We start from the raw sequence: 16,986 nt of genomic DNA, 5'->3' as shown, positions 1-16,986 counted from the left end.
ATCCTGAGAGCTATGAAGCAGACACCGAAAGGAAAGGTAAATAAAGATGCTAACTCAATCACCTGCTCCATAGGGACCCCAGAGAAGAGCCATCTCACTGTTCAGGGTTAACAGTGCAGGCCTGTCAAGAGAAAGAGAGCCCTGCGTGCAATGGCTTTTAGCTGTTGTTCAGAAGCTGAGCTTGTTATCTTCAACACAAACTTAGTCCAAATCGCCCACCCCTGTTGTAGGAGAAAAGCTGATTCCCAAACAAACTATACCCCTCTCCTTCCCCCTTCCCACACAGAGAGCATTCATTTCTGTAAATATGAGTGCTGTTAAAAATGGTCTGTTTAACTGATGTACTACCCAGGAGCTGCAGCAGGGTTCAGAGCCTGCTGTGTGCACATTCTGTGTGCCTGCTTAGGGACCAGAGTGAAAAAAACAACCCTTCCTCACCTGGAAAGCCATAAATAAGAATGCCTTTGTCTTAGTAACTGCCTAATCCTTCAGGAGAAATGTAAACCAGACATTCTGCCCTCCTCTCCTCTACAGGCTGAAGGTTTGCTCCATAACCACCTTTTTATTTAGCAGCAACTACCCCAATCTGAAGCAGCAGCACACAGCACAACAGCATGAGAGCAACACCAAGCAACGCAGTGCTTTAAGGTATTCTTTAAGAAAAAAGAAAATTAAAAGGTAAGAAAGTCAACCCAAAACTTTATTTAGTATAAAACTTTCAGAAGACAAGATTAGTCTGTTGGAATGTTTGAAGTATTACACTGACAACATACTTATTAAAGACAATTCCTGCTTCCCTAAGGTGTAATCCCGTTTCATATTGCACCCTTTATTCATTGCTTTCATTCTTACAGAGCGACTGTAAAGCTGCTCTTCTGCAATACCATCAAAAAAGAAGTCCTCATTGAAGATGGGATTTCTGCTTCTCTTTATAACAGTGCTTCTCTGCTTCTGTGTTTTCCCTGGCACCAGGTAGAAGGTGATACAGCAGTTGATGGTTTTGGGCTCTACAGAGTCCTCATATAAACCCTCTGCACTGATCAGGCGGATCCGCAGCCTTTCATTCTCTGAGCAGTATTCAGCCAATAGCCTCAACATGCCCCCCTTGCCCATCACCACCACGCTCTCTCCCACTCGTCTCTCCCGGCTGCTGCCCAGGTCCAGGGAAAGGATGGGAGAACAGGACATGCTGCAGGTTCGTGTGGTGAGCAGCCCCCCTGAGGCCCGCCTGATGGCACTGGGGCTGTTATCAGTGGAGCTGCTCTCCTCTGTGGAGAGGGAATTGTTCCTGAGCATGCTGGATTTGTTCTTGGCTTTCAGCGCTCGGCACAGCAAGCCCTCCTGACTTTGTGTTTTGATTCGGGAGCAGGATCTGGGAGGTGACCTACTGAGAAGGGGAGAGCTGAAAGGAGAGGAGTCACTGGAGGAGGCTGTGTCACTGTCACAGGCACCTTGCCTGTGCAGAGAGGGATGCTTGGGAGGGAGCCTCACAGAGGCAAAGCTGATAGCAATGGGATTAGACATACTCCCTTTGCCAGAGAGCATGTTAGCTCTGGATCGAGGCAGCATCAGGCTGGGCAGAGCAGCACGTGGGTCACCATGGAAGATGGACTCCTTCCTCCTGGTGTGGGGACTCTCCAGCAAAGTACAGAAGCCATAGGAAGTGGGGGCTCTGGGAAAGTGAGGCAGGGAGAGTGCTGCTTGGGACTGGGGGTCGGAGTTGGTGCTTTCTTCCTCCAGGTCTGGGATCTCTTCAGCACTTTCCACCTGAATAAGATGTGGTAAAGAGCCGGAGCTGTAGCCAGAAGAATGAGTATCTGCATCCTCTGAATTGTGGTCCTGGCGGAAGCCAGTGCCCCTCACAGGGCCAGAGCTGGTCAGCCTGGGGGGAATGCAGAACTCAGGGATTCTGTCAGGAGTGAGCACATTGGGAAAAGCAGCACCCCCCAGATGGGATTTCTCTGGCAGGTTCTGGCTAGATGGCAGTCCCAGAAAGGAGGAACGAGGGATGCTTCCATTTTCATGTGATGCTCTGATCTTCTCCAACAGCCACATCACTGCAGCTTGACAGGAGAGCCTCAAATGGAAAGAGTTTGAAGTACAGATCCACCTGCAGACACACAGAGACGCAGAAGTACATGAACACACTACAGCCAGAGCATCACAGGATCAACCAGGTTGGAAAAGACTTCCAGGATCATCAACTAACGGCTTGAGGCTGCTTCCTCTTGTCCTGTCACTTGTTACTTGGGAGCGATAAGGCTCCCTGCTTCCCTCCCCCCCCCCCCCCCCCCCCCAGGCTTCTATTTCCCAGACTATAAACAACCCCTAATGAATACTATTTGAGACAGGATTAGTACCAGCCCAGCCAACCCATGGGTTAAAAAGTTTCTGCCCAGCACACTGTCTTTAGCAAAGTCAAACAGATTTCAGCACAACAACAGAACTAAACCACTAAAGAGAGAAAACAGGATCAGGACACCCCCAAGGGGAAAATCCCGCTCTGGTAAACCCTGCCGTGCTTCTCCGTTAGCAAAGGACGCACCTTGTCAAATCAAAGCCACTTGTTTCCAGCAGCCCTCGCTCGCTCCGAACCAGCGTCACGCACCCCCGACGGCTGCTGAGCACAGCACAGCACAGCGCAACCTGCCCGGAGCCGGCCCTTTTATAGCGGCGCCGGGCACCTCCCACCCCGCCGCCGGCAGAGGGAGGCGCTCGCAGCGCTCGCGCGGGCGGAGAGAGGAGGTGGGGTGATGCTGCAGGCGATCCCGCGCTGAGCCCGTGGGCATGTGTAGAGCAAGGGGCAGGGATCGTGCAAAGGGCCTTTCCAGAGAAGGGCAACGGAGCTGTGCAGGGCCTGGAGCACAGTGTGATGGGGAACGGCTGAGGGAACTGGGGGGCTCAGTCTGGAGAGGAGAATGCTCAGGGGGGACCTGATCGCTGCCTACAACTGCCAGAAAGGAGCATGGAGCCAGTCAAAAAAAAGAGAAGTGTTTTCTTTTGCTTCATATCCATTCACAGGGGTGGCTGAAGGTGTTTCGAGATGAATTATCAAATCCAGGACAAAAGCAGACTTCTCGTGGCACTGCTTTTCTTCCCGCAGTTCTAGCAGCTTTCCAGCATCAGAGCCAGTGGGAAACAGGGATTGCAGCTTTTCAAGCTCCTGTGAAAAGAACTTTGCTGCTTTCCTGCATGTAAATGTGGGCACCCCTGTCTTCCATTATCCACAGAGAACATGAGACAGCCTAGCCTCAGCCCAGCGTCCTACCACTGATACCAAGCAACAGCAGGAATGCAAATGTAGAGGAAAGCAAAGATAAGGCAGAAAATGCTTTGGGCAGTCACCTTGAAACAGAGCATGGCAAATCACTGGCATATGTGACGCTTACCAGGCACTGCACAGAACCAGGGGGATTCATGGACTTGCTCAGCAGAGTTCAGCAGCGCAGCAGAGCTTGAACAGACCTCTGCAAACTCTGTGTAATTATTGTGGAAGCTGGAAAGTGGAATCTTAACTGCAAGCCAGGGAGGCCTGCAAACAGGGTGGCTGAACCCGCGGGTGAAGCTGTATGCCTGTAGCAGACAAATCATTTTCTGTCTTTTCCCGCTGAAAAGCTAAAGTTCATGTTTGCAGAATGCTTGAACTAGAGAGGATGTGCTCAGGGAAAACAAACCGAGTGGGCAGGGGCAGGGAACACTTTGAACCTGCTGAAAGATTGAGCTGGGAACGTGAATGTTCTGTGGCTGAGCCTTACCTCTCCTGTTTGTTTCATACTATTTAAACTTTGCTTTCATTATAATCCTCGTGCAAGTTAGATTGGAGGAATTCCTTCTGCCCTTTGTGAAAAGGCTCAGGACACTCCCACTGCCCTAGGACTATTTCAGTTATCAGTGCTTTTTCAGTTTACTTTAATGGACTTAACTTGCTCTGTGTGTGGTTGAAATAGTCTCGAATCTAATTAGGAGGCTTTCCCCAGCTATTGAAACTTTCCAGCAGCATAGTAGGAGGAGCTAGTGCAGACCCAGGGATGGTCTCCTTTGGGAAGCAGCACATGCACTGCATAGCTGTTATCTATTCAGACCAGGCAATACAGTACTATACATCATGCATTACATACCATGTAGCTTCTGAAGGGTGAGCTTCATTCCAATATATACACCTCTGCTTTTAATAATGCCAAAGAAATATTTGACTTTAAAAATTGTGAAAACAAAAATGAAGGAAATGGAGCATTTTAGTGGAAACTGTATTGCCTTCAGTAACAGCTCACAGAAGTAGATCAGAAATGGCAATCATGGCAATTAACATCAGGTGTACTAAGTCCACAGCTGGCATCAGGCACTGGTGAAATGAAGTAGTTGATTGATAGAATCCCAGACTGGTTTGTGTTGAAGGGGTCTTAAAGCTCATCCAGTTCCAACCCCCTGCCACAGGCAGGGACACCTTCCACTAGAGCAGATTGCTCCAAGTCCCATCCAACCTGGCCTTGAACACTGCCAGGGATGGAGCATTCACAACTTCCTTGGGCAACCCATTCCAGTGCCTCACCACCCTAACAGTAAAGAATTTCTTCCTTATATCCAATCTAAACCTCCCCTGTTTAAGTTTTAAGCCTTTACCCCTTGTTCTACCACTACAGTCCCTAATGGAGAGTCCTTCTGCAGCATCCTTTTATAGGCCCCCTTCAGATACTGGAAGGCTGGTATGAGGTCTCCACACAGCCTATCCTCCCCTTCCTAACAAAGCCTGCACTTTATAGCCATTTAACAGATTGCTGGTGTGCTGGAGTTCAGCCACACTTAAGCACTTGAACATCCTCTGTGGAAACAGGCACTCAATTACACGATTAGCTATTCAGCTTCCTGTGTTCAAAACATTTCTCTTGCCTTGATTAGCTTCAGAGCATAATTAAAATATGCTGCCAACAAGGCTTCCTGGAAACAAAAACCCCAACACACCAATGTGTCTTCAATAAACCACTTTTAAAGCAGAAGGGATATAATCTGCAACGAGGCTTTATTACAATTCCTGCACCAAATAGCAGGTGTAACCCTGGGATCTGGCGAGGAGCTGGAAAAGCTGCAACAAAAGGCAATCTGCAGCCTGAGCAACACAGGAGGCAGTTGCGGTTTTTCCTTCACGTGTTGCACTGATTGTTTGCTCTGTATCACAGCTTGGACTTCCCTCAGCTCAGCAACCCAGCTCAGGAAGTGGCCAGCAGCGGCCGAAACGCGGGTGAATCCCAGCCTGCCAGATCCCTAGGTTTGACAGCTTTCCTCTTGTTTTGAACTGGGCTGATTCCAGTTTTCTATTCAGTGGTTAGTCTACAATTATTTAATTCTCCTGCAAACCAAAGTAATGTCCTCCTTATTGATAAAAAAACCCCCACAAAGTGGTAGTTCTACAAGCTCCTGAGCATGGCGATGTTGCGCACATGCGCACACGAACTATCACTGGGTATTTCTGAAAGGAAGGAGAATCTTATCCTGTACAACTGCAATGCTTGCCCAGGGCAGCTATTATGGTAAAAGACATCTCTACCTGGAATAATAACACAAATTCAGAACTGTTTTCTAGGGCTTCATCACCAGCACTGGCTGGTCCAAAAGGAGACCTGTCACTTTGGCCAGTGCTTTACAGGGGGTGGAGGCAGGAGGTCTTCAGGAGCTGACAGCCTTTGGATGATGGGCACCAGGGGAGGTGGAGACCTCCTTGTCCAGCCAAAAGGAGTGGGAAGATAAAAAAGGAGAACTTCTGGCTGTGCTGTGAAAGGGGAGATGTGGAAGATGGGCATGGGTGAGACAGCAGATAGCAGCTTGCTGTTCTTAGTGCAACAGAAACAGCTCAGTGCCTTACTCTACCTAAAATATGCAAAATTTCCACAGGCATCCATAAGAATAAATTACCTGGTCAGGTTTATTTTCTTAAAGAAAGCAGCAGGAATTCCACTGGGGTTTCTTTAGAAAACCCTCAATCAACTGAGAGGTACTTAGATACTACTTGATTTTTTCACTACAGATTGATATAATGAGCAAGTTTATAGCACCTTGATTCAATCCTGTCATTTTATCTAAGGTAAGAGGTACCTATTAGCCATCTGCCCACCACTTCTTGCCTAAATCAAGTCACTCTGCATTGCTTGTAGGGTAATACAAAAAGCAAATGAAAGAACAGAGTGCTGCTTGGCAGTAAGAGCACAGGAGTGACAGGGCCCTTCAGGGCAAAGTATCATAAGCACCTCGTGCCATAACAGTATGAAATGCAGAAATCTAGCAGGTATGAACTAAAGAATTCGTTCTTTCTAGCATATTACATGGTCCTGTGATGAGAAGCTGACATTTGCCATGCAAAATCCAAGAAGGTTGTACTGTCCCTAATTCCGCTTCCACTGAGGCCAGAAAAAAGACCCCTCTGTCTGAAGTATAAAACTATACAGGGATCTAACCACATCCATCTTTAAATGCCTTTCCACGTTTACAAAGCAGATACCCCCAATGCAGCCAATACCGACTTCAGGTCTGTTTCAAATCTGAAAACATATTTTCATTGTTCTGTCTACGTGATGTTTCATTTTTTCCATGCATACTTTCAAGTTTAAAACCCCATATTGCAAACCCCAGCTTCCAGCATGAAATGTACTTCAGGTAAAACAAGGCGTCCAAGGCCAGTAAGAGTAACATGCTGCTATTTATGGAAAAGCCAGTCTAGCATTTTAGTTTGGTTAAAGAAGCATTTTCCCATACAACAGTTTGGAGCCCAGGAATATGTGAGCTGCTCCAGTCCATCCTGTCATACCTTTTAACATGAAGGTAGCATAACTTGCACTAATAGCAATTCCCATGCTCAGCTGTGTGAATGAACCCTCTAAGCAGACATGAATATGCATAAAGCTGTGAGAAAGGAGTTAATGGGACTAATGAAAAGGGGAATTAAGTCTTCCTTGCATTTTCTGTGTTCAAGCAACCTACCAGTAATGACTAACATCCTGAAACTGCTCATCTCCCGTAAAGCTTAAACCTCATCATATGGGAAACCTCTTCATTCTCTCAAACACAAGTAAGAGTTTGTCTATAAACACTCGCTAGTAAATAATACAAATTTCTGATTAGCCTCATTCCTTAGTTCCTACCGAATCAGCTTGATTACATTGCTGCTAGTGTATGAGAGATTTACCTTGCCTGAAAAAACAGCCATACTCAACACCTTCCCCTAAATACACCTACTTCACTTATCAACAGTTAGTAATTCTAAACATCTATCAGAAATGGTTTGCCTAGTTTTTATTCCAGTACTTAATGGTGGAAGTTCAGTTTCTATAGCCATCACTATTCCTGGCATAGAGCAAGTTCTACTATTAAAATGAAAAAAGCTTGTCTCAAAGAAAAGCAGATCACTGTCTTTGGGTTGACTGATACCTGAAGGTCACTTCTATGGATGGATAAAATTAATTCTTGCTTATGACTGCTCCTCCCCTTGGGAAAGATTTGAAAGTTTTGCCTTAACTGAACATCAGTGCTTTAAGCACCTACAGTCACCACAGCCTGGGGAACAGCGTGATTTCTGAGGGTGAATGGATTTTTCAGTATTCCCTTTGTGTCTACAAAGTCACTACAAATACAGACCAACAGGATAAGCAGGTTCTAGATACACATATTCTCTTCTGTTGCTCAGCTGTATACCTCTTACAACAGTTGGATGAGTTGTGACACCTGAATCCAAGTAGAACACAGAGAAATAGAAGGGTTGGGGGTTATAGAGAACACACACATCACAGAAAGCATTACATATATCTATCAGCTTCATGGATTTTACTCAGGAACAAAGCAAAACTTAATGCCAACTATTCCATGAACTGGAGCCAGATGCCTGTGCATCATAGCATTTATCAGGCTTGTCTGTAGAATGAAAAGAAAAATGATGTATCATGGGGAAAATCTTCATGAAATGCTTCTGGTGAGAGCTGGAAATACTGAATAGTCTTGTAAAATGCCAATAGACTGAAACTCAGCTTGAAATATACCAGTATTGCTGAGAAACAGCCTCAACATTTTATTCTAGAGTATAATGCTGTGACTATCTTACCTCAGGATCTACAGAATTACCTAGATTCAAATGGGTATTTGTTGGTCAAGTCTTATTTGCAATGTTAAAATGTTCTGCTGTTTAATGATAGTGTTTCTAATTGGATTGATAAGGTTTTTTCTCTGCTCACTGTTCAGCTACAGTTACAACACTATGGTCAGCCTGGTACTGAGCAGCAGTACAATGGACCGGAGAGCTGCTACTTACAAAGATCACTTCAGACATTAATGGAAAAGCAGGTGCATGTTTCACATCAGTGGCATCTAAAGAACTCAAGACTGCTAATAACTTTGTCAAGCAGACAAGCTTTGTCAAGCTGTGTTGCATCACTCCAACTTGGAAGAGGAATGTGTGATTCTGAGTCAAGAGTTGGCAAATTGCTGTCCCATCAGTAACTTTATGTTAAAGGCTGAAGAGTGACAGGGAAGTGTCTGATATTCCCCCAGTGAATTGGTATTATCAGTATGGTTACAGGATGTCTGATCAGGAAGATAATTTCACCATTCTGTTGGTATGGATGTACACTCACTCAGACAGGCCAGTCATAAGACCACAGCCAGGTTATGCAGGCACAGACACAGAGAATAGAATCTGAATTTCCTCTAACCAAAGATTCGCATTCCATAGATTACTTTGCAAGTGTCCTTCATCTATATTCTTGAAGCCATGGGAGTAGCTGAGGTGTGTGGCTTGCGCATGCATTCAGGACAGCAGACCATGGACCACCAAAGCAGGAACAGTGCGAAAGAAACGGTGTGTTGTCAGGAGAGACAAGGTAGTAGCTAAAACTAGTGAGCACAAGTAAGTCACATTGCTGCAATGGTTTAGGATGTAGCAGCTTGCTGCAACCAGAGTTGTAGTTCACCTTTGGGTTGATTGTTCCCTCAGTACATATACCTGGTCTGCTTTCAGGGCAGGCTTCTCTCTGTGAGGCTGGAGAAATGACTCTAAGGATTTCCTGAAACATCAAGTTCATCAAACTGGTCAGCTGTTTTGACAGGGATGTGCTGTGCCACAACAGGAATGACCCCATTCACCTCACGGCTGTGCAGAGTTCCTGTGCTGTTTATGGATATGCCCCAAGTAAAGAAATTTGAGAATTATCATTTATGTTTTCCTCAGGGTAAAAATAAAAACTAAACCAGGCAGTGCAACTTTATCATTTCTATTACTTACAGAGTGTTATGAACAGCCTTGGCCAAGTGCCTCTTAAGCACCGAGAGGCTTGGGGCATCGATCTCCTCCCTAGGAATCCCATTCCAGTGTTTGACCACCCTCTCGGTAAAGAAATGCTTCCTAACGTCAAATCTGAACCTCCCTTGCCACAGCTTTGAACCATGCCCAGGCTTCCTCTTGCTGGCTACCAGGGAGAAGAGATCAGCACCCCCATCTCCCCTTCTCCTCCTCAGGAAGCTGCAGAGAGCAATGAGGTCACCCCTCAGCCTCCTTTTCTCCACACTACACAAGCACAAACTCCTCCACTGCTCCTCATCTATGCAGAAGTGTTCATTTCATGCAACTATCTCTGTTCCAATAGCTTTGATAGAACTTGAGAGAAGAACATTTTCTGCTCTTTGGTCCCAAGCTTAATGTAGTCTCATTTGTGGTAATTCTCACATATCCTAAATGCATTTGTTGCATCTAAAGATTATATTGACTCCTGTAAGGTGAATAACACACATACTGAGAAAAACTGTTCTGTGTTCTCTTTATTCTCTAAGTAAATATAAATGTGGAAGATTAAAAATAATATTGTTATTATTTTCAATTAAATTTGAGGCTTTGTAAAGCAAACAAGTTTCCAGAAAACTTCAGCTCAGTAAGGGTCACTTCTGTCAGGTTAAAGAGAAAGAGAGGTATAAAGAGAGGAGAAAACTGATTTGGTCCCCTAGCACACAGTCCTAGCACTGGGCTTGTCCACAGGAGGAACTTATTTCAACTGTTCAACTGTTAAATACAAGACATCCACATCCATCCCAAAAAGTCAAGTTTCAGAAAAGCTGTGGATCTATGTGCTGGGTTTTTTTTTTGTCATTTTATGCATTGTGTGACACCTCAAATAAAAAATTCCTTGAGTCAGCAAATGGGTAATGAACTACTACTACCACCTTAAGCAGGCACTGCAATGTCACAACTTATTCTTTGGAAGAATAACTCCTAGGATTTATCTGTTCATGTCCTTCGTTCAAGACACAAGGCTAAAATTGTCCAGTTCAGCACCATATCCCATAGCCCTGGACTTGCATGAATAACAATATTGAGAGTTTCCTCTTCATCTGTGCCATAACACACTGAGAGTCCTGGAGAAACCTGCAACAGGGTGATTCTGATTTACAGAAGTATGGCAGGGTTGATCTATGTACTGCAAAACACTTACTTACAGGTTTTATTGAACAAGGAATTCTTAATAACACACAAAAGTCCTTCCCCAAAGAGCACAGATCAGAAACAGCCTTAAACTGAAAAGACAGGAAGGACTAGTGCTCTAATGCACTAGAAATACATGTTCTCAGGGCTTCCTACCTGGTTGCAGCATGTCCCGCAGGTACAGTATGTATGAAGCTTAAATGCACCAGATGACGTTACTGTGTTGAAGCAGCAACCTGCTCATACAAACAAGGCTTATGAGACTGAACAAGGAAGCAGGCCAAGGCCATTTCAAAAAGGACAATTCAGCTTGTCAAAACATGCTAGATCTTGATTCATTGTTTAACACTTTAAAAGCAGTGTTGGCAGACATCACTTGCCTGTATTTCCTATGCCATGAGCTACAAAGACTGAGGTGTCACTGGAGGAAGAGAGTCTCCAGGTTCAGCCCTTTGATAACAACAAATGCAGTTACTTGCAGGCCACACTCTGTCATACTGTGACGGGCTGTGAGAGCTCAGAAGTGTAATGCAGCTCCAAGGACTTGCATTTGCCTCTGCAGGCTCTCCAGGCCTCCAGTGCCTTCCTCCATTCCTCCGTTAGCTCCAGTCCCATCCCTGGGCAGACACTGCAGTGGGAGGAAGCTGACTTCCTCCTCTCCAGCTCATACAGAGTCACTCTGTAGTCATTTATATCAGGGTTCACCTAGCTTTTGACTTCAGATTTGACTTGGAAATATTCCTGCTTTGCAGCAAGTTAAGACTGCCGGCTAGTCCAGGCAGCTTCACCTAGTCCTTGCAGGTTAAATAGTAAAAAAGAAAACTCATGAACAACAAATGAGTATCATTTGAGTCGTAAAATTTAGTTGTTTCAATACAAGAAGGTGGCACAGTGGTGGGATTGGCCTCAGTATTTTGATGGGCAGGACATGTAGTCCTAAGAGTTACATCTTTAAGTGGAATACATTTCGGAGAGGTATCACTGATCAGCAGCACCTCATTAAGGAACAGACATAGCTTTTAGTACATTGAAGTACATGGAGCTCAAAGCTGGACTCTTAGTGTTTAGACTGTCTGCAGCATTTCTGCCTGCAGAAGGCCAGTTCTTTCCAAAGTCTCAGTTTAGAAGGACAGCACTTCCACAGCAAGGCTGTTGCTTCTTGTCCACTATGTTGTATTTCTGCAGAAGTATTTTCTGAGATCAGAAACGGTATGGTCCTGACCCTGCAAAACTTCATACAGATGATCTGTGCCTGCCTCCCTTATCTCAGAGCTCTTTACGACCAAAGTATATTTGGGGAACAAAAGTAATTTGGAATATCGGGGGGGAGAAAGGAGAGGAATCAATCAATCCATTAATGAAACTGAGATAGTAAGAAGATTCTGATTCCAGAAGGCAATGTCAAGACCCCTGTAGACTTCAGGCTACACTGGGAGACGGGTTTTGTGGAGGTGCTGGTTTTGGTCCTCAGGAGCAGAAAGAAATTATGAACGCAGATAATGACAGGGTTTTTTACCAGGAAGGAACTGACTGACTGTCTGAAACGTCAAAGAAAATTAGAAGAGAAGTCTCAAGACACTGTCATTACACCCGGGGATGAAGCAGCAGCTTTGGGGGATTCTGTGGATTGTTCCCACCAGCATTAAGTATCTATTATCAGTGGTTTACAATCAAAGAAGTGTGGAAAACTAGGTTAGAAGTGCTTGGAGAACCACACTGGCTCAAAGCAGCAACCAGGAAGTGTGAGAAAGTCAAGGATTTTCTTTGACAAAATTCCTCCCAAGTGAGGGTATCCATAGGCATGAGAAAAAAAAGCACTTTAACTTGTGCTCCCAAGCACTAAGAGTTTAAACATACGGCCAGCTATTGCTATAATAAGAAAAACAATTTGAAGTTGTTGCTGTCACACACACATTCCCACTGGGAAAAGTGGAAATAGGCTCACGTGACCATAACAAATTCTCTGGCACTTCGTAAGAAATGCTCCATGGTGAGGAGCTTTGCTTAAGCAGGGAGGGTGAAATGAAACCCTTATTGTTCAGCTATCTCCTCCTCTTTCATTCCCTGAGGGGAGTTTGAGGTTTGAATCCAGCCTTAGCCTCTCTCCCTCCTCCCACAGGGCCAGCAGCCTCCCACTGGAGCAGGCAGTGTGGAACACATGGCACTTGTGTGCTGGGAACCTCCTCCAGCCCAAACACTTGAGAGAAAACAGCCTGCAGTTTACTTGCACCACATGTTTCACTGGGGGCTTTGCACTACCCAAAAGCATGGCAGAACCCAACACTTCAGCTGCTGGGACACTTGTGGGTTTCTTGCTAGCCATGCATGTAAAGAAAAACAAGCTTTCTTCCGATTTCTAGCATTTACAAACATACTTCACCACTTGACTTGTCACAGTTAAAACAACAAATAAAATGAAAACCCTGAAGAATGCTGCTTCAAGAACCAGTTTTAGAAACTGCATGGAGAGGTCATTGAAAAGAAAGAAGGGATATCAGGGAATACCTTTTCCAGGCCACAGCTGTGGGAAGCACAGCCCTTACTTCATCAACAGCAGCACCATCCTCAGAGCTAAGCGTGAAACGAGCCAGGTGATGCAGCAGGTTCTGCATTTTCTACCCACCTGAATCAATAATAAAAGCAGCTTCCTGGGCAGCAGTCTCGTTCTATCCCTGTGCAGATGGTCAGTTGTGTAAATAAAAGGAGGGCAGGGGCCAGCCCCTCACAAGTGTCTCTGAGGCTAAAACCACCCGAAAGCTGTTGTTTCACTTCCACAGAGCAAATCCCATCTCTGGCCTCCAGGACAGGATGGCTTTTGTTCCTGTGCCAGAGTAGTGTCTGCCTCATCAGCACCCCTCAAACAGTAGGGCCAGGACCATAAAACCATACACTTATTCCTGCTGCTTTCAGTTAAGAAGAACTCATCAGCAAGCTGAAGACCAGCAGATGGCACAGGCACCTATAAGCACAGTACTCTGGCTTCCAAGATTCCTAGTACTGAGCTATATTAACAGCAGCACCCTCACTTTGTAGGCTGTTTGCTCTTAGTTGCTATTTACTAGCAAATTGGAAAGATCAAGAGACTTTAAGTAACTAAAATATTATACTCATCAATTTACTGCTAACGAACTTACTGAAGCAACCAAGTGAGAGCATTCAAGCTGCTGAAGCAGCAGTCAGGCCAGAGGAACTTCAGCCCCACATACTGAACCCACACTGTCCATTCAGAGATTAGCTGTTTCAGGCAGGCTGAAAGTCATTAAAATATGCCCCACTCCATCAGTCAACAATTTGCCCTCCTTTAAGAGTATAATCCAAACCTTTTCTGCTTTCTCTCAGATCCGAGTCGAAGCCCCTTGGAAGTTGTAGAGGATTCCAGTGACCCTGGGCTTGAGGCGGTTCTCTAGGGAAAACTTGCAAGATGAATTATAGGGATTTAAGATTTTCTTTATTATTATTTATTCAGTAACTATTGCACTGGTGTCAGGGACCTGTTATGATAGTTACAGTGATATGAGCCCTTCAAAGGTGGTTTCAGTGGTACATGATCTTACCGGGATCATGCAGGAGCACATTTCACCCACTGCAGAGTGGCAAATGAGGGAAAAGAGCACTCCTGGGCTCATGCAATTCTACTGAATACCTTGATTTTAAATGTTTTTGAGAAGGGTCTTTGGCATGCTGCCCAGTGGAACTCTGAAAAAGCATTTCATAAATCAGTTTAAGTAAGCAGCACTTGATGTCCCCCAGGCAAAGAAATCCTTTGTGGGTTCTCTATATGGTAAGAAGTCATTAAAAGAAAGAACTAACTGAGGATTGCTATCAGTGAATGACTGACGATAATATGGAACATTGATCTGATACAGGAAATGCAAACAAATTATACCTTTAGGGGAGCCAGAGAAAAGCTCAGCATTAAAACAAATCACCATCAGACCCTGGAGACAGAGCAGCTGGGAATGGGCTGGTGCTCCCTCCTCTCAGACATGCTGGCTTTACCTCCATGTAATACTGCTGACTGCAGGCTCTGACTGCAGAAGTGAGAAGTGAATCACATGCCAAATACACTCCATGCTAGTTTTGACCAGACTGGCCATCGTGACTCCGGAATTTCGAACTTTAATGTCCATCCTAAACATCTCTTCCACTGGGGCACTTGAGCTCCACACAAAACACTCAGTGCTTTAGCAAAGTTCTTTTTATGGAGGAATTGCTGGTATATTCTTGCTCATTTCTTCTATGGTTCTTTTGAAACATCATCTTACTTAAAACCTGTGATGTCAAGAACAGGAGCACTAACCTTCTTCAGAGCTTCCTTTGCAGATTTCATGGCTTTTTCATTTTTAATACTCTTTTTTTTTTCCTCCAATACTGTCCCTTTCATAGAGCACCATTCCCATGGCACCCTTTTATTGCTCCATCTATAATGATGCTAGCTAGGATATAAAACTATTTATCATAGTTCTTCTCCCATTTCCATGCAACAGAAGCACCATAAAATATTGGCCAAAGAAAGCTAACTAGCAGACTTAGAACAGTGCATCTCAAAATCTTATTAAAACATTTAGCAGATACCAAATTTAGCATTCCAACGTTTCATCTTCTATCTTTCGTCTGCTGTAGATTTCACTTGACTCCAGAAATCCATTTCCCTTCTCCCCTAGAAAGTAAGTGCCCATCAGGTTTCTGCCATCTCAAATCCAGCTTATCTTTATGTATCAAATCCATTTCCTAGACCCACGCTTGCATGTGTTTGAAGCAGATGCAGCAGCCAAATCAAAACAAGGCTTTGGCTGTATATGACTGATCTAGAGATCCCTCTCCTATTACCAGCAACTACTGCTGGTATTGGAGTTTCTCTCCGAAGCCCAGACTATTTATACAAGGCAAGTCTGCAGATTATGCCATTTTTAGACAAGGAATGCAGGGTTGGAAGAGGCCTCCTCAGTCTCTGAGCATTATCCTTCTCTATTGCAAACATTGCATTATCCAGTTCTCCATCATCTTATCCTGCTGCATCAGGAAAGGAAGCCAGGTTTCAGCTCCATTTTCCCCAGAGAAAATATGATCTAGATCCCAATCCCTGCTGCTATCCTTCCAGGCTAAATTTATTCATGGCCAGTCCAGGCTCATCTGTCCTTATGCCAATATTTTCCTGAACCTTAGACAATTCTTTCCCTTCTTCCATCTCACCAGCATTCACCCTGCAATGTGCTATAGGACAGTTATTTCAGCCTTTCTGCAGATACATGTCATGGTCTTTCAGTTTCCTCTTGCAGAGGACATATATAATAGTCCTATCCTTCTCTGTGATAGCTCACTAATGCTTTGTATAAAAGCAGGAATATTCCTTGTATCTGAAGGAGATAGATCTCCAATTACGTATCTTTTTCAGGACTCCTCATGGTGGTCGCGTGGTTGACTGGTGCTCTTAAGCCACTCTCCACAAATAGCTCACCTTCTGGTGCAGAGAATTTTGTTCTTACTCCTAATTGCAAACCCATGTGTTTTCCAGCTCTGAAGGTCTTCTGGTCTCTGCCCTCCATGAGGACAGTTCTTTTTATCTTGTCTTAAAGGAGCAAAGTTTTTCCACTCTCACACAAATCCTCCCATATAGTGCATTTCAAGAGATGTTTCTTTATGTTGGAGGGAGAGGCAGAATATTTGGGCATTGGTCATAAGTAAAAAACCAACAAAATTATGTTTTCTGGATTGAGGCTGGAGAAATCTGTATGGAACATCTCACGCACACAGCTGAAATGTTTGCTGGCAATACAGACTGTGGGGTTACCTGTACTGAGCCTATACTGGACATAGAATCCTTCACCAGTATCCTTGGCATGCATAGGCAGTTTCTCTAGATAGTGACTAGTCAAGAGGAGAACATTGAGAAATACAAGCATCCTGACTCAGTGCTCCTGATCACACTCTTTGCCCACCTCTATAAAAGATGCTGATGTCCTGGACCCAAACTTTTTGCTCTCACTTTGCCATTCTCTTCGCTCCACTTCTTTGCCTGAATCACAATCCAGCTCCTTTTTGTTTACTAACCGGCTAGCAGATGGTTAGATTGCAATTAGACATACATACATGGTACCACCTGCTACACCCTTTATTTTCTCTTTGCCTCTGGAACAGCTGTTGGATTTAGATTTTTCAAATTCAGAGTAAAAGAGAGAAGAGAATTTAGCTTTTTTGTTCTTCAGATGCTGCAGTTCTCGAGGGTGACAGGGCATGTAACAAACTCAATATTTAAGACCACAGGTAACCAATGTTTTACATAAGTTTTGTTGGTGAAACAGTAGACATTTAATGAGTTTACTTAAGGAGTCCCCAGAATTGATATAGGCCACACGTTTGTCCCTAAGGTTTTTGGGTTTTTCTAACCTTCTTCTGATTTTAACAATACGCACAAAGGAAGCCAAACAACTGCAAGTTTTATCAACCAATAGCTATGAAATTATAAAGCAACCAATGCATCAAAAAAACCACCAAAATGTGAGATAGAAAAAATCTCATTGTTATACCTTGAATAC

At 44.4% G+C, this 16,986-nt stretch overlaps 1 pseudogene across 1 annotated transcript; it reads right to left on the bottom strand.

The window, feature by feature from the left end:
• Window positions 1–756: 756 nt before the first annotated feature.
• LOC308225268 (C2 calcium-dependent domain-containing protein 4C pseudogene) lies at window positions 757–2,055 on the bottom strand (annotated as a pseudogene). The gene has a single exon. The product of its transcript is annotated as a C2 calcium-dependent domain-containing protein 4C pseudogene (transcript).
• Between the last annotated feature and the right edge of the window lie 14,931 nt (window positions 2,056–16,986).

This window comes from Psittacula echo (assembly GCF_963264785.1).
Source record: "Psittacula echo genome assembly, chromosome: 10".
NCBI lineage: Eukaryota > Metazoa > Chordata > Aves > Psittaciformes > Psittacidae > Psittacula > Psittacula echo.
This window is presented reverse-complemented; position numbering and strand designations above follow the sequence as displayed.